The sequence below is a fragment of the Anolis carolinensis genome, chromosome 5, assembly GCF_035594765.1.
Source record: "Anolis carolinensis isolate JA03-04 chromosome 5, rAnoCar3.1.pri, whole genome shotgun sequence".
Classification (NCBI taxonomy): Eukaryota; Metazoa; Chordata; class Lepidosauria; order Squamata; family Dactyloidae; genus Anolis; species Anolis carolinensis.
The window spans coordinates 121,235,268-121,262,195 of NC_085845.1; the positions used below are offsets into that span (position 1 = coordinate 121,235,268).

The 26,928-nt window shown below is 39.5% G+C and overlaps 8 pseudogenes; 3 read left to right on the forward strand and 5 right to left on the reverse strand.

The window, feature by feature from the left end:
* Positions 1 to 2,275: 2,275 nt before the first annotated feature.
* LOC134299423 (NADH-ubiquinone oxidoreductase chain 2-like) lies at positions 2,276 to 3,612 on the forward strand (annotated as a pseudogene).
* Positions 3,578 to 5,230, forward strand: LOC134299563 (cytochrome c oxidase subunit 1-like; annotated as a pseudogene).
* Positions 5,231 to 5,297: 67 nt separating this feature from the next.
* LOC134299424 (cytochrome c oxidase subunit 2-like) lies at positions 5,298 to 8,126 on the forward strand (annotated as a pseudogene).
* Positions 8,127 to 8,520: 394 nt separating this feature from the next.
* On the reverse strand, positions 8,521 to 10,415 carry LOC134299564 (NADH-ubiquinone oxidoreductase chain 5-like; annotated as a pseudogene).
* A 149-nt stretch (positions 10,416 to 10,564) lies between these two features.
* LOC107983303 (NADH-ubiquinone oxidoreductase chain 4-like) lies at positions 10,565 to 13,289 on the reverse strand (annotated as a pseudogene).
* Positions 13,290 to 13,991: 702 nt separating this feature from the next.
* On the reverse strand, positions 13,992 to 14,947 carry LOC134299421 (cytochrome c oxidase subunit 2-like; annotated as a pseudogene).
* Positions 14,948 to 15,012: 65 nt separating this feature from the next.
* On the reverse strand, positions 15,013 to 16,644 carry LOC134299565 (cytochrome c oxidase subunit 1-like; annotated as a pseudogene).
* On the reverse strand, positions 15,013 to 17,961 carry LOC134299422 (NADH-ubiquinone oxidoreductase chain 2-like; annotated as a pseudogene).
* Between the last annotated feature and the right edge of the window lie 8,967 nt (positions 17,962 to 26,928).

Here is a 26,928-nt window from a genome sequence, read left to right on the forward strand (position 1 = left end):
AGACTTAGTTTTTAAGATACTCAATGAGGGTACAGCCTCATTGAGCCAGAGTACAGCCTGAACTAGAGAGAAACCCCCACAAAAACAACAGTAGGCCTTAAAACAGCCACCTAATACAACAACGTCACAGTCTTCACAATCAAAATACCGACCACATTTTAAAGCTCCTACACTACCACCTGGTAATTCAATAAATTTATAGAAGATATTATGCTAGAACTAGTAACAAGAAGCCCTCTCTCATGCACAGCCATAAATCAGACATAGAAAAGCTACTGAAAATTAACAAAACAATAAAAACAATTTACATAGTATATTACTAGCTGTTAACCCAACACAGGTGTGCATAAAACAAAGATTAAAAGTTAAAAAAGGAACTTGGCAACAAACAAATTTCAACTGTTTACCAAAAACATAGCCTTTAGCAAACCAAGTATTAAAGGTAACGCCTGCCCAGTGAAACTTAAACGGCCGCGGTATTCTAACCGTGCAAAGGTAGCGTAATCACTTGTCTCCTAAATAGGGACCTGTATGAACGGCTAAATGAATGTTTAACTGTCTCTTTTAACTAATCAGTGAAACTGATCTTCCAGTACAAAAGCTGGAATAATAATATAAGACGACAAGACCCTGTGGAGCTTTAAATTTCAACCAACATATAATTACCATAATTATTTATGCTTAACATTTTAAGTTGGGGCGACTTCGGATAAAAACTAAACATCCGAGTAAATAAGGCACTGCCTAAAAAAGGCCTACAAGCCAAAACTAATATTGACCCAGTACTGCTGATCAACGAACCAAGTTACCCCAGGGATAACAGCGCCATCTTCTTTAAGAGTTCATATCGACAAGAAGGTTTACGACCTCGGTGTTGGATCAGGACACCCAAATGGTGCAGCCGCTATTAAAGGTTCGTTTGTTCAACGATTAACAGTCCTACGTGATCTGAGTTCAGACCGGAGCAATCCAGGTCGGTTTCTATCTATACAGTTGTTTTCTTTAGTACGAAAGGACCAAGAAAACAGGACCAATATAACCCAACGTCCTTTACAATAAATTAAAAAAAAACTAAAATTTCAACAAACAACAAATTTTCCCCCAGACAAGGGGTTAGTTAGAGTGGCAGAGCCAGGTAATGTAAAAGACCTAAGACCTTTCAAACAGAAGTTCAAATCTTCTCTTTAACCATGACCCAATTCCTCAACAACATAATTAATCCACTCTTATATATTATTCCAATCCTACTAGCAGTAGACTTTCTGACACTTCTAGAACGAAAAATTCTAGGTTATATACAACTACGAAAAGGCCCAAACATTGTTGGACCCCAGGGCCTTCTTCAACCAGTCGCTGACGGAGTAAAGCTATTTATTAAAGAACCAGTACGACCATCAACCTCATCCCCAGTTCTATTTATTTTTACTCCAACCCTAGCCCTATTTTTAGCCTTGGCCATTTGAACCCCGATCCCAATACCCCTACCACTCGCAGACCTAAACCTAGCCCTACTGTTTATTCTTGCTATGTCTAGCATAGCCATCTATTCAATTTTATGGTCTGGCTGAGCTTCAAACTCCAAATATGCCCTAATTGGTGCACTACAAGCAGTCGCACAAACTATTTCATACGAAGTAACCCTGGGACTTATTCTTCTAGCAGTTGTCTTAGTATCTGGCAGCTTCTCACTAAAATCTGTTCTCCTTACACAAGAATATACCCCACTGCTGTTTTCTTCTTGACCACTAATAATAATGTGATATATCTCAACCCTAGCAGAAACAAACCGAGCCCCATTTGATCTTACTGAAGGCGAATCAGAACTGGTCTCGGGGTTTTATGTAGAATATGGATTTTTATGAGTACGAGCATCATACCCACGATTCCGATATGATCAACTAATACAACTACTCTGAAAACAGTTTCTACCGCTAACACTCGCCTTATGCCTATGACACACAACACTTTTAACATCAGTATTTTTTCTTCCACCACAATGGAAATGTGCCTGAGCTTAAAGGGTAACTTTGATAGAGTTAATAACAGAGACTTAAACCCTCTCATTTCCTAGAAAACCAGGACTTGAACCTGCACCTAAAAACTCAAAATCATTTGTATTTCCTTATACTATTTTGTAGTAAAGTCGCTAAATAAGCTATTGGGCCCATACCCCAAAAATGTTGGTTTAAACCCTTCCTATACTAATGAGCCCAACCATTTATATAATCATTTTATCAAGCCTAGCAACAGGCACTATTATAGCTACCACTGACTTATGGCCTGAGTGGGCTTAGAATTAAACACCTTAGCAATTATTCCAATTATTTCAACAATACATCATCCACGATCTACAGAAGCAGCCACAAAATATTTCCTAACTCAGGCCGCAGCCTCCGCATTAATTCTATTTTCAAGCATTACAAATGCTTGAAATACAGGCTCATGGGATATTACACAAGCACTAACCCCCCCCCCCTCATATGTTTTACTAACCATAGCACTAGCCATAAAACTTGGACTAGCCCCACTACACTTCTGACTGCCAGAAGTAATCCAGGGGTCAACTATAACCACGGCTTTCATTATCACCACGTGACAAAAAATTGCCCCAATATCGCTCATTTTCCTAACCATGAACAACTTATCCACCTCAGTTTTTCTACTAATAGGACTTCTATCTTCACTAATTGGCGGATGAGGTGGACTAAACCAAACACAAACCCGAGAAATCATAGCATATTCATCAATCGCACATCTGGGCTGAATGGCTACAATCTCTTCAATTATAACAAACATTCTAATTATGAACCTACTAATTTATCTTATTATAACAACTTCAGTTTTTCTTTCTCTTATTATTTCAAAATCTAAAACAATCGAAGACACAACATCCACCTGAACACTCTCCCCAACACTTACAATTATTATATTACTCTCTCTCCTTTCCTTAGGGGGCCTACCCCCACTAACAGGATTTGTCCCAAAATGGCTCATTATAGAAGAACTAATTTTACAAAACTTTAACTTATTAATCATCATGATAGCCGCATCCTCCCTACTAAGCCTATTTTTCTACTTACGATTAACCTATACAACCACACTTACACTATCCCCTAATACAACCCAGACAAAGTTTAAATGACGATTTTACCCAAACACACTTACTATATTTATTACCATCCCTGCCACAATTTCTATTTTTTTTACTCCCTATAACCCCACTAATTTTATTATAAAAACTTAGGATTAACTAAACCAAGAGCCTTCAAAGCTCAAAATAGAGGTGAGACCCCCCTAGTTTTTGCAAGACTTGTGAAACATTATTACACATCTCCTGAATGCAACTCAAGCACTTTTATTAAGCTAAAGCCTCCCTGAATAGGCGGGCCTCGATCCCACAACAAATTAATTAACAGCTAATTACCCAAACCAGCGGGCTTCTATTCGCTTCTCCCGTTTTTTTGGGGGGGGAAACGGGAGAAGCCCCGGAGCCTTTAGGGCTCCTCTTCAAACTTGCATTTTGACGTGAAAACACTTCGGGGCTTGATAAAGAAAGGAATTAAACCAATGTAAATAGGACTACAGCCTACTGCCTAACATTCGGCCACTTTACCTGTGTTCCTTAATCGTTGATTTTTTTTCAACTAACCATAAAGATATTGGCACCCTATACCTAATTTTTGGTGCCTGGGCCGGCATAGTTGGCACCGCCCTAAGCCTCCTTATTCGAGCGGAGCTAAGCCAGCCGGGGACTTTACTTGGGGATGACCAAATTTATAACGTCATTGTTACAGCCCACGCTTTCGTGATAATCTTTTTTATGGTTATGCCTGTTATAATTGGGGGCTTTGGCAACTGACTGGTACCATTAATAATTGGGGCCCCGGATATGGCATTTCCACGAATAAATAACATGAGCTTTTGACTACTACCACCATCATTTCTTCTTCTTCTTGCATCTTCCGGAGTTGAGGCCGGAGCCGGTACCGGATGAACAGTATATCCACCACTAGCAAGTAACCTCGCACATGCCGGAGCCTCAGTAGACCTGACTATTTTTTCTTTACACCTAGCAGGTGTTTCATCTATTTTAGGTGCTATTAATTTTATTACCACATGTATTAACATAAAACCTTCCACCATAACCCAGTACCAAACACCCCTGTTCGTTTGATCAGTTTTAATTACAGCCGTACTTCTTCTACTCTCTTTACCTGTTCTGGCTGCCGGAATTACTATACTTTTAACAGATCGTAACCTAAATACATCATTTTTTGACCCTGCCGGAGGAGGGGACCCAGTGCTTTATCAACACCTTTTTTGATTTTTTGGACATCCCGAAGTTTATATTTTAATCTTACCGGGCTTTGGAATAATTTCCCACATTGAGACATATTATGCCGGTAAATAAGAGCCGTTTGGCTATATGGGCATGGTATGGGCAATAATATCAATTGGCTTCCTAGGTTTTATTGTTTGAGCCCACCACATATTTACAGTTGGAATAGACGTAGATACTCGAGCATACTTTACATCCGCCACAATAATTATTGCAATTCCAACAGGGGTTAAAGTATTTAGCTGATTAGCAACACTTCATGGGGGAATAATTAAATGAGACGCAGCAATATTATGAGCACTTGGCTTTATTTTTTTATTTACAGTGGGCGGACTTACCGGCATTGTCCTAGCTAACTCATCCCTAGACATTGTTTTACATGATACTTATTATGTTGTTGCCCATTTCCACTATGTTTTATCAATAGGAGCTGTGTTTGCCATCATGGGCGGATTTGTTCACTGATTTCCACTATTTTCAGGATTTTCTCTTCACCAAGCATGAACAAAAGCCCAATTTGGAGTAATATTTGCAGGAGTAAACTTAACATTCTTTCCACAACACTTCCTAGGACTAGCCGGAATACCACAACACTACTCTGACTACCCAGATGCCTACACCCTATGAAATGCAATCTCCTCAATCGGATCCTTAATCTCTCTGGTGGCTGTAATTATAATAATATTTATTATTTGAGAAGCTTTTGCATCTAAACGTGAAATCTGCTCATTAGAGCTAGCAAGTACAAACTTAGAATGACTACACGGATGCCCTCCCCCTTACCACACATATGAAGAACCGACCTTTGTTCAATCTTCAAGAAAGGAAGGAATCAAACCCCTTAAGCTAGTTTCAAGCCAACCATACTTCCATAGTATCTCTTTCTTATAAAACCTTAGTAAAACTATTACATGGCCCTGTCAGAGCTAAATTATAGAATAATGCCCTATAGGTTTTAATGGCACACCCCTCACAACTTGGATTTCAAGATGCAGCCTCACCAATCATAGAAGAACTACTACACTTTCATGACCACGCCCTGATAATTGTGTTTCTAATTAGTAGGCTTGATCGATCCACGAAAAATTTGATTCTAAACTCGTTGCAAAAGTAGAGGGGGGCAGCGTTTCGTTTTTGAAGGTATTTCCGAATTTTTCCCCCCAAAAAATTCGAAATTAACGAAAATTCGTTATTTTCTAAATTAATTCGTTAATGGCGGACGCGCATGCGCAATTCCCAAAAACAGCACAGAGGGAGAGGACTTTACAGGACTCTCCCACCCTCATTTTTTAGTGATCTTCTTCAAACTTGGTACAGTGGTAGAACACATTTAACACTGATAGCTCACCAAAATTTGGAACGTTTCCCTTATCCTCTGATTTTTGGCGAATTTTCATAGCTTTTATAATAAACCATTTTTATTAATTGCAGAAATCTGTTCCTGGTTTGAAAGTATTATTTCCTGTTAAATTGGGTTGTCTTTACTGTGAAAGTCATTGTTCTACTTCAGAAACTTTGTTTCTGTGGCTGAAACTTTGTTAAATTGGTGTGTGTGTGATATATACTGTGTATATATATATAGTCCCTGCATATGTGTGTGTGTGTTTGTGTGTGTGTGTGTATAGGTAAAGGTAAAGGTATCCCTTGACATTAAATTCAGTCATGTCTGACTCTGGGGGTTGGTGCTCATCTCCATTTCTAAGCCCAAGAGCCAGTGTTGTCCATAGACACCTCCAAGGTCATGTGGCCGGCATGACTACATGGAGTGCCATTACCTTCCCGCCAGAGCGGTACCTATTGATCTACTCACATTGGCATGTTTTCAAGCTGCTAGGTTGGCAGAAGCTGGAGCTAACAGCGGGCACTCACTCTGCTCCCGGGATTTGAACCTGGGACCTTTCGGTCTGCAAGTTCAGCAGCTCAGTGCTTTAACACACTTCGCCATCGGGGCTCATGTATATATAATATACATACACATACACACAATGTGGAGAATATGTGGAAAGGTAGATAGATAGATAAGTTAGGAGCCACAGCGAAGGCACCTTCCTGGGAGTAAGGTCTAATAATAATAATAATAATAATAATAATAATAATAATAATAATAATAAATCCCTTACAATATCCAAGATGGGTACCATTATTGGCAGAGAAAGCCAAACTGTAGGAGTTGAAATCCAATCATTTATCCTCCCTATAGAATCAATTTTATATGCATTTTTATCTACAGAAAAGCTAAAATCAGGACAGTAAAAGAACAACACCCAGAAAATGGGAATTCCAGACAGGAAACAATCAGGGCCAGCTAATACCTCCCAACAAAGGATTCCCCCAGGTAGGAAGCAGCCAGGCTTTGAAGCTGCAAGGCTATTCAATGCTAATCAAGGTGACCAATTGCAACATTCACACTTGCCTCCCACAGACAAGAGTTCTTTCTCCCACCCTGGACCTTCCACAGATATATAAACCCCACTTGCCTAGCTTCGCACAGACGTCAAAACCTCACCGCCGGGCCCCTCTCTATCTCTCTCAGTCTCTCCATTCCCGGCTCCATCCGCCGCCTTCCCGCCTCACAGAGAGACACCAGGCCTGAGCTGAGGCGAGGCGGCGGCGGCCATTTCCCCCCTCCGTCTTCCTCCTCCTCCTCGGCCTCCTTCCCCCTCGCCCCCTCCCATTGGCTGAGCCCGTGACGCCCCTTTTGCTGAGGGGCAAAAGGAAAGGGCCTGAATGGTGGGAGTTTGGGTGATTTGCAAAAGCTGTTTTTTCCTAACGAAAAAAACGACGACATAACGAAAAACGGCCTCTCGCGATTCGAAACCGCAATATCCAGACGTGTGGACATTCAAGGTCGTATATTGCTTCAAAACAAACGAAAATAACGAATTAATAACGGGTAACGGGGAAATCGAATTATTTGAGCAAGCCTACTAATTAGTGCTTTAGTCCTATACACCATCACAACCATAATAACAACAACCCTAACTCACACTAACACCATAGATGCACAAGAAGTTGAAATAATTTGAACAATCTTACCAGCTATTATTTTAATCCTAATTGCCCTCCCATCCCTTCGAATTCTCTATCTAATAGACGAAATCAACAACCCCCATTTAACAATTAAAACCATGGGACATCAATGATACTGAAGCTATGAATATACAGATTACCAAGACCTAGAATTTGACTCCTACATACTACCAACTACAGACCTAGACAAAGGGGCCACTCGACTACTAGAAGTTGACAATCGAATAGTAATTCCAATAGAATCACCAATTCGAATACTAATTTCAGCACAAGATGTTCTTCACTCATGAGCTGTGCCTGCCCTTGGGATTAAAACTGACGCCATCCCAGGACGACTTAACCAAATAACCTTTATCACCTCCCACCCAGGAATATTTTATGGTCAGTGCTCTGAAATCTGCGGGTCAAACCACAGCTTTATACCAATTGTTGTAGAATCAGTACCCCTAAACGCTTTTGAAAGCTGAACTACCGCCCTATTAACCTCATCTCTAAGAAGCTTTAATAGCACTAGCCTTTTAAGCTAGAGATGGGGCCAACCAGCCCCCTTATAGAATGCCACAACTAAACCCCTCCCCATGACTTATAATCTTTTTTCTAGTCTGACTTTTCCTAATACTTATTTTGTTTAATAAAGCCCTTAAGCCCCTATTCCCCAACACAACTGAAACAAAAGAAATAAAAAAACCAACCCCTCAACCCTGAAACTGACCATGATACTAAGCTTTTTTGATCAATTTTCTATTCCAACCATCTTAGACGTTCCACTAATTTTTATTGCTACTATTTTTCCAACCTTGCTTATTGTAATAAAAAACAACCGACTGGTGTTAAACCGACTATCGGCCCTACTTGAATGATCAATAAAACTATTTTCTCAACAACTTATACTTCCTATTAACCTACCGGGCCATAAATGAACTGCTCCACTTTTAACCCTAATAATACTCCTATCCTCACTAAACATACTAGGGCTTCTACCCTATACATTTACACCAACAACACAACTGTCATTTAATATAGCACTTGCAGTCCCAATATGACTAGCTCCAGAGGCTATTTGGGATCTGTCGGTTGGGGCTTATTTTATTGGCTATCTTGGTTTTTTTAGTGGGGTTTTTGGTAGTGTTTGGAGGTGACTCTTTTTAAAATAATTTTGGTGTGGTTGGAAGTGAGTCTTCTGGTTTTAATGTAGTTCGTGGGGATTTTGAGGGGGTTTATTTGTTGTATGGGGCGGGCGGGGCTGGTTTAGTCATTTGTGGGTGGGGTTTGTTGTTAACATTATTTGTGGTGTTAGAGTTAACTCGTGGGGTGTCTCGTGGTAGTTTACGGGTTGTTAGGCTAATAAAATTATAGTTAGCAAGGTTGTAAGGATAAATGTTGTAAGGTAGTTTTTTATTAGGCTCTTTTGTGATGATGCTAAGTTTGTTATAGGGAGCTGTATTATTGTTATCCCCTTTGGGCCAGCCTTTTCTAATCATAGAAGATCATTTGTTATTGTTGCTGTGTTTTGGCTAAGTTTTAGGGCTTTTATTGGTAGTGATCGGTGGAATGTATTAAAAAATATTAGTTGGTTAGATAAATAGAAGTTGAAATTGGGGTTTTTTATGGAGAGTGTTGTAGTTCAATTTATAATGTCTATTGTAATGATAATGCCTAAGATAGTAATAATTAGTGCTAGTAGCTTTGTTATTGTTGGTATTGTTATTAATAATGTTTTAGAGGGAATAGTGGTTGATATAATTAGTAGTCCTGCTACTAAGCTTCCTAGGGCTGATCGTATAATTGGATTAATTAGTGTTTTATTGTTTTCATTAATTGGGGATAGGGCTTTGTGTCGGGGTGAGTTTATTTGTACATAAAAAAATATTCATAAACTGTAGGCTGCTGTAAGTATGGTGGCCAAGATGGTTATGGATAGGGCTCAGGCGTTTAAATGGGAGTTATTCATTGTTTCAATAATGGTATCTTTTGAGTAAAAGCCCGAAAGGAAAGGCATACCTATTAGTGCCAAGTTTCCGATTGTGAGGCAGGATGATGTAATTGGTAAATAATTTTTGACTCCGCCCATTATTCGGATATCTTGTTCGTCTGCTAGGCTATGAATAATAGATCCCGAACATAAAAATAACATGGCCTTAAAAAAGGCGTGTGTACTAATATGGAAGAAGGCAAGTTGTGGTTGGTTGAGTCCAATTGTTACTATTATTAGGCCCAGCTGGCTTGAGGTGGAAAAGGCAATAATTTTTTTAATATCATTTTGTGTTAGGGCGCAGGTTGCGGTGAATACGGTGGTAATGGCCCCTAGGCAGAGGCACACAGTTAAGAGTAGTTGATGTTTTTCTAGGGTTGGATGTAATCGAATTAGTAAAAAAATACCTGCTACAACCATTGTGCTTGAGTGTAATAAAGCTGATAGGGGGGTTGGGCCTTCTATTGCCGCTGGAAGTCATGGATGTAGTCCAAATTGAGCAGATTTGCCCGTTGCTGCAAGAATAAGGCCAATTGACGGAATCACATGGTTTATATTTAATGAAAATAGGTCATTGATTTGTCAGGTTGATAAGTTTATAGCAGATCAGCTAATTATTAGGATCAGTCCAATGTCACCAATCCGGTTATAAATAATTGCTTGTAGAGCAGATGAGTTTGCGTCTGCTCGAGAAAATCATCAGCCAATTAATAAAAATGATATAATTCCAACGCCCTCTCATCCGATAAAGAACTGGAATAGGTTGTTTGCAGTAACAAGGGTTAGTATTGCTAGTAAAAAAGTGAGGAGATATTTAAAGAACCGGGTAATGTGGGGATCTAGTGCTATATATCAGAGGGAGAACTCTAGGATTGATCACGTTACAAATAGGGCAATAGGGATAAATATTAGTGAGTAGTTGTCTAGTATAAATCTAAGTTTAATATTGAAGTTATTAATTGATAATAGTGAAAAGTTTGTTAGGGTTGCTTCAATAAAAAGAAGAAGAGGAATTAGGCTAATTATAAAGGCTAATTGTACGGCTTGTTTTATTTTGTTTGGGGTTGGGGGTGTTTAGTGTTGATTTTACGGCAGGCAGAATAAGAATAAAAAGTGCAGATATTATTGAGGAGTAAAAGATAATGTTGTGCATATACTTTTACTTGGGGTTGCACCTAGGTTTTTGGTTCCTAAGACCAATGGATTACTACTATCCTTTAAAAGTAAGAGGTCTGTAGGGTCTAACTTCAGTAAAAAGAATTAGCAGTTCTTAGTGTTCAAAGCACCTCTTGGTTTTTAAGAAGGGTTAAACTTCTGTTTTTAGGTTCACATCCTAATGTTTTTGTTAAACTATAATAACATTAAATTTTAAATTAGAGCTGGGTTAATAATAAGTAGAAGTAGGGGGGCTGCATGTAAAATTATTAAAAGGTGTTCTCGTGTGTGGTTGGGGGTGTTGGCCATCAGGTGGTTTGGAAGTTTATTGCGTTGTGTTGTTAAGAATATGTTTAGGGAATAGATTGCTGTAATTAGTGTTCCTGTTCCTGTTAAGATCATTGTAGTTATAGACCAGTTAAATAGGGAGGTAATAATTAGTAGTTCTCCTATTAGATTAATTGATGGGGGGAGTGCTATATTTGTGAGGTTTGCTATCAGTCATCAGGTTGTTATGAGTGGAAAAATTAATTGTAGGCCCCGTGCTAATACTATAGTACGGCTGTGGGTTCGTTCGTAGTTAGTATTAGCTAAGCAGAAGAGTATTGAAGAGGTTAATCCGTGTGCAGTTATTAGTAGTATGGCGCCTGTGTTAGCTCATGGTGTTTGGATTAGACAGGCAGAAATTACCAAGCCCATATGGCTAACGGAGGAGTAGGCAATCAGGGATTTTAGGTCTGTTTGTCGTATGCAGATGGAGCTTGTTATAACAACCCCTCACAAGGATAAGATTAAAAATGGATACAACAGGTTTAAGGTTAAGGGGTGCAAAATTGTTGTTATTCGGATAATACCATATCCCCCTAGCTTAAGTAGAATAGCAGCTAAGACTATGGACCCTGCAATGGGCGCCTCTACGTGGGCTTTTGGTAGTCATAGGTGGAGTCCGTAAAGTGGTATTTTTACCATAAATGCTAGTAAGCAGGCTAGTCATAGTAGACTGTTTGATGTGGTTTCTGTTATTTGGGGTTGGATTATTTGTAAAACGATAATGGATGAAAGATTATTTTTGAAGTTAATAAATAGAATGGCAATTAAGAGCGGTAGGGAGCTTGCCAGGGTGTAGAATAAAAAGTAAGTGCCAGCTGTTAGTCGTTCGGCTTGATTTCCCCATCGGGTAATTACTACCAGGGTTGGAATTAAAGTGGCTTCGAACATAATATAAAATAAAATTAAGTTGGTGGTTGAAAAGGTAAAAATGAGAAGGGCCTGTAAAATGGAAATTGAGATTAAGAAGGTTCGTTTTTGGTGCAGGGGTTCTTGGTTGAGGTGGTTTTGACTTGCTATTACTATTAGTGGAAGAAGTCAACAGGTGAGTGTTAATAGTGGGGCTGAAATTCGGTCGACTATTATAAGGTCGGTGTAGTACTGGGGTCCTGTTGTTGGGCAACTAAGTCAGCTTAGGCTAGTTAGTGCAATTAGTAAAGAGAACAAGAGGTAGGAGGAAAATAGAATGTTTGGTTTAATAATGAAGGCTGTTGGGGTAAGTAATATTGTTGGTAGTATAATTTTTAACATTGTAGTAGGTTTAAGTTTTGTAGGTGATCATTTCCGTGTGTTCGGGCAGTTGCTACAAGTAATGCCAGACCGGTGCCTGCTTCGCAGGCAGAAAATGTAAGTAGAATAATTGGGGTTGTGGCTAATGAGGTTGTTTGTGTGGTTGAAAGAAGTGTAGCTGAGGTAATGAATAGTGCTAGTATTATACCTTCAATACATAGAAGGGCTGAAACTAGGTGGGAGCGATGCATGGACAAACCAAAAATGCTAAGTGAAAAGGTTGAGTATATTAAAAGGTTAGTTGGGGTCATAAGGGTGTTCGTAGTTTAATACGATTTTACTAAGTCGAAATTAGTTGTTTTATTTAAACTAACACCCAACTCCGCTCATTCTAGGCCGCCTTGTAGTCACTCATAAATTAGGCCCAGTGTTAGTAGTACTAAAATGGCCAATGTAAGTATTGAGGTTTGAAGTGGGGAGTTTAGGTTAATAGCTCATGGTAGGGGCAAAAGCAAGGCAATTTCTAGATCAAATAGGAGGAACAGAATTGCTACTAGAAAAAATCGTAGTGAAAATGGAAGGCGGGCATTCCCTAGTGGGTCGAATCCGCATTCGTATGGGGAGAGTTTTTCTGTATCTGAGTTAAGTTGGGGCAGTCAGAAGCTAATAATAATTAAGATAATTGAAATAATTATTGTAATTAAAATTATTGATGACAAGTTCATTATTCTTTCTTAAATTTAATCAAGGCCTAATGATTGGAAGTCATTTATACTTTTTATACTAAAAGAATAGGATCCTCATCAGTAAATTGAGACGTAAAGGAACAGTCAAACCACGTCTACGAAGTGCCAGTATCATGCAGCGGCTTCAAATCCGAAGTGGTGTTCTGCTGTAAAGTGGTAATAAGTTTGTCGGATAAAGCAGACAGTTAAGAACAAAGTGCCGATGATAACATGAAGGCCATGAAACCCTGTTGCTACAAAAAGGTTGTGCCGTACACACTGTCTGAGATTGCAAACGGTGCTTCGTAATATTCTATGGCTTGTAGGGCTGTAAAATAGAGTCCGAGTAATACTGTTAGTGCTAGTGCTTGTGATGTCTCTTTTCGTACCTTTTCTATAATTGAGTGGTGGGCCCATGTTACGGTGACGCCTGATGCAAGTAGTACTGCTGTATTTAGAAGTGGGACTTCAAATGGGTTTAGTGGGCTGACTCCGCTGGGTGGTCAGCATCCCCCTAATTCAGGGGTTGGGGCCAGGCTTGAGTGATAAAAAGCTCAAAAGAACCCAATGAAGAAAAATACTTCTGATGTAATAAATAAAATTATTCCGTATCGCAGGCCCTTTTGTACAGGGGTTGTATGGTGACCTTGAAATGTGCCCTCTCGAATAATGTCTCGTCATCGTTGAATTATTGTTAAAAATAAGACAACAAGTCCGAGGTTTATTAAAATAAGATTATTAAAGTGAAATCAGACAGCCAGCCCTGAGGTTATTAGTAGGGCAGCGATTGCCCCGGTAACAGGCCAGGGGCTTGGGTCAACTATGTGGTATGCATGTGCTTGGTGTGTCATTAAACATTTTCTTGTAGGTACAGGCTTAGAAGTAAAACAAATACGTATGCTTGAATGAGGGCAACTGCAATTTCAAGTCCTGTAAGAAGAAGTAAAACAATAAATGTGATGGTTGCTGTTATTGTTATTATTGGGAGTAGTACAAAGGTTGCAGTTGAAATTAGTTGAATAAGAAGGTGGCCTGCTGTAATATTGGCTGTTAGTCGTACTCCTAAGGCTAGAGGTCGAATAAATAGGCTAATTGTTTCAATAATGATTAGGATTGGAATAAGTATAAGAGGTGGTTTAACACCAGTCGGTTGTTTTTTATTACAATAAGCAAGGTTGGAAAAATAGTAGCAATAAAAATTAGTGGAACGCCTAAGATGGTTGGAATAGAAAATTGATCAAAAAAGCTTAGTATCATGGTCAGTTTCAGGGTTGAGGGGTTGGTTTTTTTATTTCTTTTGTTTCAGTTGTGTTGGGGAATAGGGGCTTAAGGGCTTTATTAAACAAAATAAGTATTAGGAAAAGTCAGACTAGAAAAAAGATTATAAGTCATGGGGAGGGGTTTAGTTGTGGCATTCTATAAGGGGGCTGGTTGGCCCCATCTCTAGCTTAAAAGGCTAGTGCTATTAAAGCTTCTTAGAGATGAGGTTAATAGGGCGGTAGTTCAGCTTTCAAAGGCGTTTAGGGGTACTGATTCTACAACAATTGGTATAAAGCTGTGGTTTGACCCGCAGATTTCAGAGCACTGACCATAAAATATTCCTGGGTGGGAGGTGATAAAGGTTGTTTGGTTAAGTCATCCTGGGATGGCGTCAGTTCTAATCCCAAGGGCGGGCACAGCTCATGAGTGAAGAACATCTTGTGCTGAAATTAGTATTTGAATTGGTGATTCTATTGGAATTACTATTCGATTGTCAACTTCTAGTAGTCGAGTGGCCCCTTTGTCTAAGTCTGTTGTTGGTAGTATGTAGGAGTCAAATTCTAGGTCTTGGTAATCTGTATATTCATAGCTTCAGTATCATTGATGTCCCATGGTTTTAATTGTTAAATGGGGGTTGTTGATTTCGTCTATTAGATAGAGAATTCGAAGGGATGAGAGGGCAATTAGGATTAAAATAATAGCTGGTAAGATTGTTCAAACTATTTCAACTTCTTGAGCATCTATGGTGTTAGTGTGAGTTAGGGTTGTTGTTATTATGGTTGTGATGGTGTATAGGACTAAAGCACTAATTAGAAACACAATTATCAGGGCGTGGTCATGAAAGTGCAGTAATTCTTCTATGATTGGTGAGGCTGCATCTTGAAATCCAAGTTGTGAGGGGTGTGCCATTAAAACCTATAGGGCATTATTCTATAATTTAGCTCTGACAGGGCCATGTAATAGTTTTACTAAGGTTTTATAAGAAAGAGATACTATGGAAGTATGGTTGGCTTGAAACTAGCTTAAGGGGGTTCGATTCCTTCCTTTCTTGAAGATTGAACAAAGGTCGGTTCTTCATATGTGTGGTAAGGGGGAGGGCATCCGTGTAGTCATTCTAAGTTTGTACTTGCTAGCTCTAATGAGCAGATTTCACGTTTAGATGCAAAAGCTTCTCAAATAATAAATATTATAATTACAGCCACCAGAGAGATTAAGGATCCGATTGAGGAGATTGCATTTCATAGGGTGTAGGCATCTGGGTAGTCAGAGTAGCGTCGTGGTATTCCGGCTAGTCCTAGGAAGTGTTGTGGAAAGAATGTTAAGTTTACTCCTGCAAATATTACTCCAAATTGGGCTTTTGTTCATGCTTGGTGAAGAGAAAATCCTGAAAATAGTGGAAATCAGTGAACAAATCCGCCCATGATGGCAAACACAGCTCCTATTGATAAAACATAGTGGAAATGGGCAACAACATAATAAGTATCATGTAAAACAATGTCTAGGGATGAGTTAGCTAGGACAATGCCGGTAAGTCCGCCCACTGTAAATAAAAAAATAAAGCCAAGCGCTCATAATATTGCTGCATCTCATTTAATTATTCCCCCATGAAGTGTTGCTAATCAGCTAAATACTTTAACCCCTGTTGGAATTGCAATAATTATTGTGGCGGATGTAAAGTATGCTCGAGTATCTACGTCTATTCCAACTGTAAATATGTGGTGGGCTCAAACAATAAAACCTAGGAAGCCAATTGATATTATTGCCCATACCATGCCCATATAGCCAAACGGCTCTTTTTTACCGGCATAATATGTCTCAATGTGGGAAATTATTCCAAAGCCCGGTAAGATTAAAATATAAACTTCGGGATGTCCAAAAAATCAAAAAAGGTGTTGTTAAAGCACTGGGTCCCCTCCTCCGGCAGGGTCAAAAAATGATGTATTTAGGTTACGATCTGTTAAAAGTATAGTAATTCTGGCAGCCAGAACAGGTAAAGAGAGTAGAAGAAGTACGGCTGTAATTAAAACTGATCAAACGAACAGGGGTGTTTGGTACTGGGTTATGGTGGAAGGTTTTATGTTAATACATGTGGTAATAAAATTAATAGCACCTAAAATAGATGAAACACCTGCTAGGTGTAAAGAAAAAATAGTCAGGTCTACTGAGGCTCCGGCATGTGCGAGGTTACTTGCTAGTGGTGGATATACTGTTCATCCGGTACCGGCTCCGGCCTCAACTCCGGAAGATGCAAGAAGAAGAAGAAATGATGGTGGTAGTAGTCAAAAGCTCATGTTATTTATTCGTGGAAATGCCATATCCGGGGCCCCAATTATTAATGGTACCAGTCAGTTGCCAAAGCCCCCAATTATAACAGGCATAACCATAAAAAAGATTATCACGAAAGCATGGGCTGTAACAATGACGTTATAAATTTGGTCATCCCCAAGTAAAGCCCCCGGCTGGCTTAGCTCCGCTCGAATAAGGAGGCTTAGGGCGGTGCCAACTATGCCGGCCCAGGCACCAAAAATTAGGTATAGGGTGCCAATATCTTTATGGTTAGTTGAAAAAAATCAACGATTAAGGAACACAGGTAAAGTGGCCGAATGTTAGGCAGTAGGCTAACCTATTTACATTGGTTTAATTCCTTTCTTTATCAAGCCCCGAAGTGTTTTCACGTCAAAATGCAAGTTTGAAGAGGAGCCCTAAAGGCTCCGGGGTTTCTCCCGTTTCCCCCCCCAAAAAAAACGGGAGAAGCGAATAGAAGCCCGCTGGTTGGGGTAATTAGCTGTTAATTAATTTGTTGTGGGATCGAGGCCCGCCTATTCAGGGAGGCTTTAGCTTAATAAAAGTGCTTGAGTTGCATTCAGGAGATGTGTAATAATGTTTCACAAGTCTTGCAAAAACTAGGGGGGTCTCACCTCTATTTTGAGATTTGAAGGCTCTTGGTTTAGTTAATCCTAAGTTTTTATAATAAAATTAGTGGGGTTATAGGGAGTAAAAAAATAGAAATTGTGGCAGGGATGGTAATAAATATAGTAAGTGTGTTTGGGTAAAATCGTCATTTAAACTTTGTCTGGGTTGTATTAGGGGATAGTGTAAGTGTGGTTGTATAGGTTAATCGTAAGTAGAAAAATAGGCTTAGTAGGGAGGATGCGGCTATCATGATGATTAATAAGTTAAAGTTTTGTAAAATTAGTTCTTCTATAATGAGCCATTTTGGGACAAATCCTGTTAGTGGGGGTAGGCCCCCTAAGGAAAGGAGAGAGAGTAATATAATAATTGTAAGTGTTGGGGAGAGTGTTCAGGCGGATGTTGTGTCTTGGATTGTTTTAGATTTTGAAATAATAAGAGAAAGAAAAACTGAAGTTGTTATAATAAGATAAATTAGTAGGTTCATAATTAGAATGTTTGTTATAATTGAAGAGATTGTAGCCATTCAGCCCAGATGTGCGATTGATGAATATGCTATGATTTCTCGGGTTTGTGTTTGGTTTAGTCCACCTCATCCGCCAATTAGTGAAGATAGAAGTCCTATTAGTAGAAAAACTGAGGTGGATAAGTTGTTCATGGTTAGGAAAATGAGCGATATTGGGGCAATTTTTTGTCACGTGGTGATAATGAAAGCCGTGGTTATAGTTGACCCCTGGATTACTTCTGGCAGTCAGAAGTGTAGTGGGGCTAGTCCAAGTTTTATGGCTAGTGCTATGGTTAGTAAAACATATGGGGGGGGGGGTTAGTGCTTGTGTAATGTCCCATGAGCCTGTATTTCAAGCATTTGTTATGCTTGAAAATAGAATTAATGCGGAGGCTGCGGCCTGAGTTAGGAAATATTTTGTGGCTGCTTCTGTAGATCGTGGATGATGTATTGTTGAAATAATTGGAATAATTGCTAAGGTGTTTAATTCTAAGCCCACTCAGGCCATAAGTCAGTGGTAGCTATAATAGTGCCTGTTGCTAGGCTTGATAAAATGATTATATAAATGGTTGGGCTCATTAGTATAGGAAGGGTTTAAACCAACATTTTTGGGGTATGGGCCCAATAGCTTATTTAGCTGACTTTACTACAAAATAGTATAAGGAAGTACAAATGATTTTGAGTTTTTAGGTGCAGGTTCAAGTCCTGGTTTTCTAGGAAATGAGAGGGTTTAAGTCTCTGTTATTAACTCTATCAAAGTTACCCTTTAAGCTCAGGCACATTTCCATTGTGGTGGAATAAAAAATACTGATGTTAAAAGTGTTGTGTGTCATAGGTATAAGGCGAATGTTAGCGGTAGAAACTGTTTTCAGAGTAGTTGTATTAGTTGATCATATCGGAATTGTGGGTATGATGCTCGTACTCATAAAAATCCAATTGTGAGGATAATAAATTTAGTTATTAGGAGGGGGGTAAATGTCTGTGTGTTTGTTTGTCCTAGGCTGAGGAATAGTACGCATGAAAGTGTATTTATTATAATAATGTTTGCATATTCTGCTAGGAAAAATAGGGCAAATGGGCCTGCTGCATATTCTACATTAAACCCCGAGACCAGTTCTGATTCGCCTTCAGTAAGATCAAATGGGGCTCGGTTTGTTTCTGCTAGGGTTGAGATATATCACATTATTATTAGTGGTCAAGAAGAAAACAGCAGTGGGGTATATTCTTGTGTAAGGAGAACAGATTTTAGTGAGAAGCTGCCAGATACTAAGACAACTGCTAGAAGAATAAGTCCCAGGGTTACTTCGTATGAAATAGTTTGTGCGACTGCTTGTAGTGCACCAATTAGGGCATATTTGGAGTTTAAAGCTCAGCCAGACCATAAAATTGAATAGACGGCTATGCTAGACATAGCAAGAATAAATAGTAGGGCTAGGTTTAGGTCTGCGAGTGGTAGGGGTACTGGGATCGGGGTTCAAATGGCCAAGGCTAAAAATAGGGCTAGGGTTGGAGTAAAAATAAATAGAACTGGGGATGAGGTTGATGGTCGTACTGGTTCTTTAATAAATAGCTTTACTCCGTCAGCGACTGGTTGAAGAAGGCCCTGGGGTCCAACAATGTTTGGGCCTTTTCGTAGTTGTATATAACCTAGAATTTTTCGTTCTAGAAGTGTCAGAAAGTCTACTGCTAGTAGGATTGGAATAATATATAAGAGTGGATTAATTATGTTGTTGAGGAATTGGGTCATGGTTAAAGAGAAGATTTGAACTTCTGTTTGAAAGGTCTTAGGTCTTTTACATTACCTGGCTCTGCCACTCTAACTAACCCCTTGTCTGGGGGAAAATTTGTTGTTTGTTGAAATTTTAGTTTTTTTTAATTTATTGTAAAGGACGTTGGGTTATATTGGTCCTGTTTTCTTGGTCCTTTCGTACTAAAGAAAACAACTGTATAGATAGAAACCGACCTGGATTGCTCCGGTCTGAACTCAGATCACGTAGGACTGTTAATCGTTGAACAAACGAACTTTTAATAGCGGCTGCACCATTTGGGTGTCCTGATCCAAAATCGAGGTCGTAAACCTTCTTGTCGATATGAACTCTTAAAGAAGATGGCACTGTTATCCCTGGGGTAACTTGGTTCGTTGATCAGCAGTACTGGGTCAATATTAGTTTTGGCTTGTAGGCCTTTTTTAGGCAGTGCCTTATTTACTCGGATGTTTAGTTTTTATCCGAAGTCGCCCCAACTTAAAATGTTAAGCATAAATAATTATGGTAATTATATGTTGGTTGAAATTTAAAGCTCCACAGGGTCTTGTCGTCTTATATTATTATTTCAGCTTTTGTACTGGAAGATCAGTTTCACTGATTAGTTAAAAGAGACAGTTAAACATTCATTTAGCCGTTCATACAGGTCCCTATTTAGGAGACAAGTGATTACGCTACCTTTGCACGGTTAGAATACCGCGGCCGTTTAAGTTTCACTGGGCAGGCGTTACCTTTAATACTTGGTTTGCTAAAGGCTATGTTTTTGGTAAACAGTTGAAATTTGTTTGTTGCCGAGTTCCTTTTTTAACTTTTAATCTTTCTTTTATGCACACCTGTGTTGGGTTAACAGCTAGTAATATACTATGTAAATTGTTTTTATTGTTTTGTTAATTTTCAGTAGCTTTTCTATGTCTGATTTATGGCTGTGCGTGAGAGAGGGCTTCTTGTTACTAGTTCTAGCATAATATCTTCTATAAATTTATTGAATTACCAGGTGGTAGTGTAGGAGCTTTAAAATGTGGTCGGTATTTTGATTGTGAAGACTGTGACGTTGTTGTATTAGGTGGCTGTTTTAAGGCCTACTGTTGTTTTTGTGGGGGTTTCTCTCTAGTTCAGGCTGTACTCTGGCTCAATGAGGCTGTACCCTCATTGAGTATCTTAAAAACTAAGTCTTTACTAAGGGTGGGTTAATAAAGTTTTAAGTTGAACTAAAATTCATTTATCTGGTAACCAGCTATCAGCAAGTTCGGTTGGCTTTTCACCTCTATTTTAAAGTCTTCCCACCCTTTTGCTACAGGGACGGGTTGATTCGGATTATTCTTCAACAGAGGGCTAGAATTGTGTGGGTTTTCCTGGACTGCACTCTTATTACTATTTTGCATTAGCTGCTGTTCGCCTTCGTTGTCTTGGCTTTTTGTGCCATCCCATGACGTGGACCTTCTTGTGATGACTTCACCCTTTGGACCGTGGATTGAATCTCTACTCGGCTTATCTCTTCGCTCCTAAACTCGGCTTGGCATCATTCTCATCTCCGTGGCTGTCTACTGTTGCTGACTGCTGGCTTCATTCCCAGCCCTGACGCTGTTTCCTTATCCTGACTTCGGACCGGCTTGACTTCGCTACAACGCTACGCTCCTTTAGCTCCTGGCCTGGTTTTCGACTCTGCAGCGGCTTTCCGCTAATTCCTCAGCGTTTTCCAGTTTTGTTTGTTTGTGCCGCTCACAGTGAAGAGCCTTTAGCCCGGTTTGGGTTTTTGCTTCAGTTTGGAATCACTGCTGTACTCCTGGGTTTGGGGGAAGTTTTTGGGGCTTCATAGCGACTTACCTATGTTTGTTTTGCCATTTTATGCCCGTTGTGTGCCTTTGGGCTGAGTTCAAGTACTTTATGTTAAATCCGGATTATATCTCTGGTTAATCCAGATTATTTGCCAGTTCATGTTTTTGGCGTTTTTTCTGTTTTGACTGCTTTATAACACTGAAGATTAAGTGTTTTTAGCCTCTGACAATTTACTGAGCTATTTTTGAGTTATTACTTAAATAAACTATATTTTGCTCTCAGTTGGCGTCTGACCTTTGACAGCTAGGTTGGCAGAAGCTGGAGCTAACAGTGGGCGCTCACTCTGCTCCCAGGATTTTCACCTGGGACCTTTCGGTCTGCAAGTTCAGCAGCTCAGTACTTTAACACCGCCACCGGGGCTCCTTATGTTACATAAAACTAGCTAGCAAAATTGTTCAGTGGAGTTTCTTAGGAGGAAATGATAATAAGAACGTTGATATTGTGCAATGCTTACATCAAAGACTCTGAGAGGGACAGCATATTTTTTTAAAAAAAGCATGTGACAGCCATAGTATTTCCAAGCCCGTACAGTTGTGCACACATTTTCATAAAGGTTTATGAAACTTAGGATAATTTCCATAGAACTTGGTCTTTAAACTAATGCCATGATTTCACATAGTACTTCCAAAGTTTCAAAAATGTGTTTTTGCCCTAAAATTTGATTTTAAAATGGCACCTTGTTATTAGCCTCAAGTAAGTCTGAAGGACTGTAGGTTCTAGTGTGCCAAATACATTTGATCACCTGATACTGCAGAGTGTATAATTACACATAATGAGGCAATGCATTTCTAGTTGAGGTAAAGGTCATCATGGAGCTGTAGATAGCAACACAGATTGAGATCCTTGAGAGATTAATTGATCAAGTACTAACACCATGAAGTACCCCAAAGAACTTAATTTTCCAAATAAAACATAATTATACATATTGAAATTTATGCATATGCACACATACAGGCACCCACGGCAGTGGCAAGATATGAAGATAGTCCCCTCCAAGAAACATCAAGTGGATCAAAAGGGCCAAATGGTTCAGCAGACTTGGCATGTGATGGAATCATATACTTGATATTTTCCTCTAAGATGGAGGAGATTGCTATCTATATAGGTTTTGCTGGCAAATATTAGAGGACATGATTTGAAGGGCAAAATCTGGGTTTTATAGGACTTGATGGTGACTTCAGGGTCATTAAGGCCAAATGATTCAGAATTATTCAGAATTCAGAATGCTTGTCCAAGGCAATTAAACAGGTCCTGCAGAAAGGCTAATAAATGGATGGAAATGGATTTGGAACTATGAGTCTCACTCAGAGATTTGCTATTAAATGATGCAGCAATGCACAAGTTCGCTCCGAGTCCCTGCGGGGAGAAGGAGCAGGATACAAATAAAGTTGAATTTAATTTAATAATGGTGTCCACACCTTTTGCCTGGATTATAAATCCAATGTTTTGGAATGAAAGTAGGAATTTACAATGGGCTATGACAGAATGGAAGCTACCTGATTAATGTCAGGTATATAAAAATAAATAAAACTTTATTTATACCCTGCCATGTCTCCTAAAAAGGGTCTCAGAACAGCTAGGGACTTATACCATAGGAATTGCCCACACAATGCAATCTGCAATATTTCATTTCAAATAATTTCTAGTAATAATTTATGAACTGACTCTAACTCAATTTCTTTAGTTTTGGATTTATCACAATCCATTACAACATTCGTAGATGCCCAGAACTCACATAAGGTAAAGGTAAAGGTTTCTCCTGACATTAAGTCCAGTCATGACCAACTCTGGGGGGTTGGTGCTCATCTCCATTTCTAAGCCGAAGAGCCGGTGTTGTTCATAGACATCTCCAAGGTCATGTGGCCGGCATGCCTGCATGGAGCGCCGTTACCTTCCTGCCGGAGCAGTACCTATTGATCTACTCACATTGGCATGTTTTCGAACTGCTAGGTTGGCAGGAGCTGGAGCTAACAGTGGCCGCTCACACCACTCCCGGGGTTTGAACCTGGGACCTTTCAGTCTCCAGCTCAGTGCTTTAACGCACTTTGCCACCGGGGCTCCCTAGAACTCACATACTTATTGAAAATTTCATTAAAAGCCTGTATTGTTAGTTAGGAGGTACTTACAAGGAGCCATAACACCAATAATTTCAGTTGCTTTCAGTTAAGTTTAGTGTAAAGTTCAAAGTTCTTTCTTGATCAACAGTGTGCTGTGACAGCTAAAAAATTTAATATAATTCTAGGCTGCATCAATAGTATTATCTAGATTGTGGAGATAATAGTATACTCTATTCCACTTTGGTCAGACCTTATGTGGAATACTGAATCCAGTTCTGGGCACCCCAAGTATAATATTGACAAACTGAAATGTGTTCAGAGGACACAAAAATGGTGAAATGTCTGGAAACCTTATTCTATAAGGTATAGCTTAGGGACCAGGACAAATTTAACTTGGAGAAAAGAAGGTTGATAGTAAAGGTAAAGATAAAGGTTTCTCCTGACATTAAGTCTAGTCGTGTCCGACTCTGGGGGTGCTCATTTCCATTTCTAAGTTGAAGAACTGGCATTGTCCATAGACACCTCCATGGTCATGTAGCAGGCATAACTGCATGGAGTGCTGTTACCATCCTGCCAGAGCGATACCTATTGATCTACTCACATTTACATGTTTTCAAAATGCTAGGTTGGCAGAAGCTGACACTAACAGCAGGAGCTCACTCTGCTCCCCGGATTCGAACTGCTGACCTTTTGGTCAGCAAATTCAGCAGCTCAGTGGTTTAACCCACTGTGTCACCAAGGGCTCCAAGAAGGTTGATAGCCATGTTTAAATATAATAAAGGGTGCTAAGATGGTACCAGCTTGTTTTCTACTGCTCCAGGGATTAGGACATAGATCAATGGAGTTAAACTTCATGAAAAGAGATTCCACCTAAACATAAGGATGAAATGTAATACTAGGAGTGTGGTGAAGTCTCCTTCTATGAAAGGTTTAACATTCAGGGGTGCCTTGAATGTATGTTCCTTCATGGCAGGGGTTGGATTGCATTGCTCTTTTCCAAATCTATATTTCTATGTTTTTATCAAACTTCATATACCTCAGATCATCTGAGAGACTGTATTTTCAGATATGATCCTGTTTGTATTCTGAGATCTTCAACAACACCCCTACTTTCTGGCTCTCCATTCCAACAGGTAGATCTAGTAGGACTTCCTCAATTGCTGCAGTAACTGAAATTACCCTTTTTTGTCCTTCTTCTGCCAGCAGTTAAATGCTATTTATTTTAACAGGACTTTGGAAACTAACCATTATGGGAGAAATTATTTTAATAATGTGCCATATAAGAGCCAATGTGGTGTAGTAGTTCTTTGCCTGCCTGAATTAATATCCTCCTGGATATTTAATTTAAATTTTATTGCTTTATTGCGTATATAGGAAATAGACAATCAGGAAGGAAGGAAGGAAGGAAGGAAGGAAGGAAGGAAGGAAGGAAGGAAGGAAGGAAGGAAGGAAGGAAGAAAGAAAGAAGAGGGGGGAAAAGAAAAAAGATATACAAAAGAATAATCAGATTTACAAAATAGTATACACCCAGCACTCTTTAAACGTATGAAAAATCAAAAATTTGTGTACAGTTATTATATCTTAACATATTTTATACCTCTAACCCCACACCCATGAAACCAACCCCCATGACCTCCGACACTCCCCAATATGGATCACATAATTAACCAGCAACTACCCAAATGTCTTATTTCCCTAGATGTCCTTTGTGGCAATAATCAAATCTACTGTTGTCTTCTTTCCAAGATATCCAAGTGCCAGTCTCCAATTGTTTGCAAATTCTTCATTATTTCCTCCTCTGCTACTATTTGTCATCTTGGCCATTTGGATATAATTTACCAATTTACGTCTCCAGTCTTTAATAGTTAACTCTTTTTCCACCTTCCATGCTTTAGCTATTATTAGTCTTACCGCAACAAAGCAATATTGGCAAATTTCTTCATCTTCTATGTGAGCACGCCTCTAAATAGTCCTAATAAACACATTTCTGGGTTTTTCTTAATCATTTGTTGATCATATTATTTGTTTCTTTCACCACTTTTTTTCCAGAATTCTTGAACTATATTACAAGTCCAACATACATGGAAAAATATCCCTTCATCTTCTTGCATCTCCAGCAAGTCCATTGTCCTGTTTTCTCTATTTTAGCCAATAACTCTGGAGTTATGTAAGTTCTATAAAACATTTTAAACATATTTTCTATAATTGAGCCAGCAGCCACTGAAAATTAAACCCCTTATTCCAAAGGTGTTCCCAATCTTCCAAGTCAATGTTTCTAACCAAATCTTTGGTCCACGTCATCATAACTAATCTAAATCTAAATCTAATCTAAATCTAATCTAAATCTAATCTAAATCTAATCTAAATCTAATCTAAATCTAATCTAAATCTAATCTAAATCTAATCTAAATCTAATCTAAATCTAATCTAAATCTAATCTAAATCTAATCTAATCTAAATCCGTAATAAAAGTGAAAACCTGTATGTGTGTATGTGGCACACATGTCCTCTCACACAGATAGCCTCCGGCCTCCACAAACAGGCTACATTTCCCACTCCTGAAAAGCCAGCAAGTCACTACTTTGCACTGACATTGCGGTTACAGCAAGCACCTTGAACATGTAGCCCAACCCCTGCTAATGTCCTCCCCAAACAGTAAGGCCCACCACCCAAGGAATGCTTTCATTTGGGGACCATTTCATTCTACATTTTGCTTTCTCTTCCACCACAGGCAGGCATTCCAGGGTTCTCCATTGCTTTGAAATTTGCATGACCCCGCCTACTCCCCTTCCTTTTCCAATCTGTCTGTATAACAAACAGCAAAATTGAGCTGCAACTAAACTTACTGGAGGAGTTTGGGAGATTGAAGGTGTAGTTTACCCTGCATCAAATCAGAGCATTGTGACTCCTACTGGGGAATTTATAGGAGTTGTACTTCACCTACACCCAGAACACTATGAACCCAAACAATGATAGCTCTGGGCCAAATTTGCCATGCATACCTGATCTGCCCAGATTTGAACACTGGTGGGTTTGCAGGGGAATTGGCCTGGACATTTGGGAGTAGTAGGTACTAGGATTTATAGTTCACCTGCAATGAATGAGCACTTCAAACTCCACCAATGATGGACCAGGAACAAACTTGCCACACAGAGCCCCCATAACCAATAGAAAATATCGAACAAGTTGGGGGAAAACCCCCATAACCAATACAACGTATTGGACAAGTTGGGGGGAAAGGGAGTTATAGTTCAGCTGCATTTGCCTCTGGTAGTTGTAGTTCACCCTTATCCAGACAGCACTGAACCCAGCCAATGACGGATCTGGACCAAACTTGGCACACTGCCTCATCGTACCCAACTATGCATACAGGCAGGAGATCGGAGTGATTGACCTTTCCTCTGTGAGTTGTAGTTCACCCTTATACAGACAACACTGAACCCAAACAACTTTGGATCTGGACTAAACTTGCCACACAAGTTTCTCAAATTACCCGGGCACCGCCGGATCCCCAAGCTATTCCATAATAAAAGTGAAAACCCATATGTGTGTATGTGGCACGGGTGTCCGCTCACACAGACAGCCTTCGGTCTCCACAAACAGGCTATAGTTCACAGTGATGAGGAGGCACCAAGTCACTCTTTTTCACTGACATTGCGGTTACACCGAGCTCCATGAATATGTAGCCCAAACCCTGCCAATGTCCTTCCCAACACTACGAACCATCACCCAAGGAATGCTTTCATTTGGGAACCATTTCATCCTAGATTTTGCATTGTCCTCCACCCCAAGCAGGCATCCCAGGGTTCTCCATTGGTG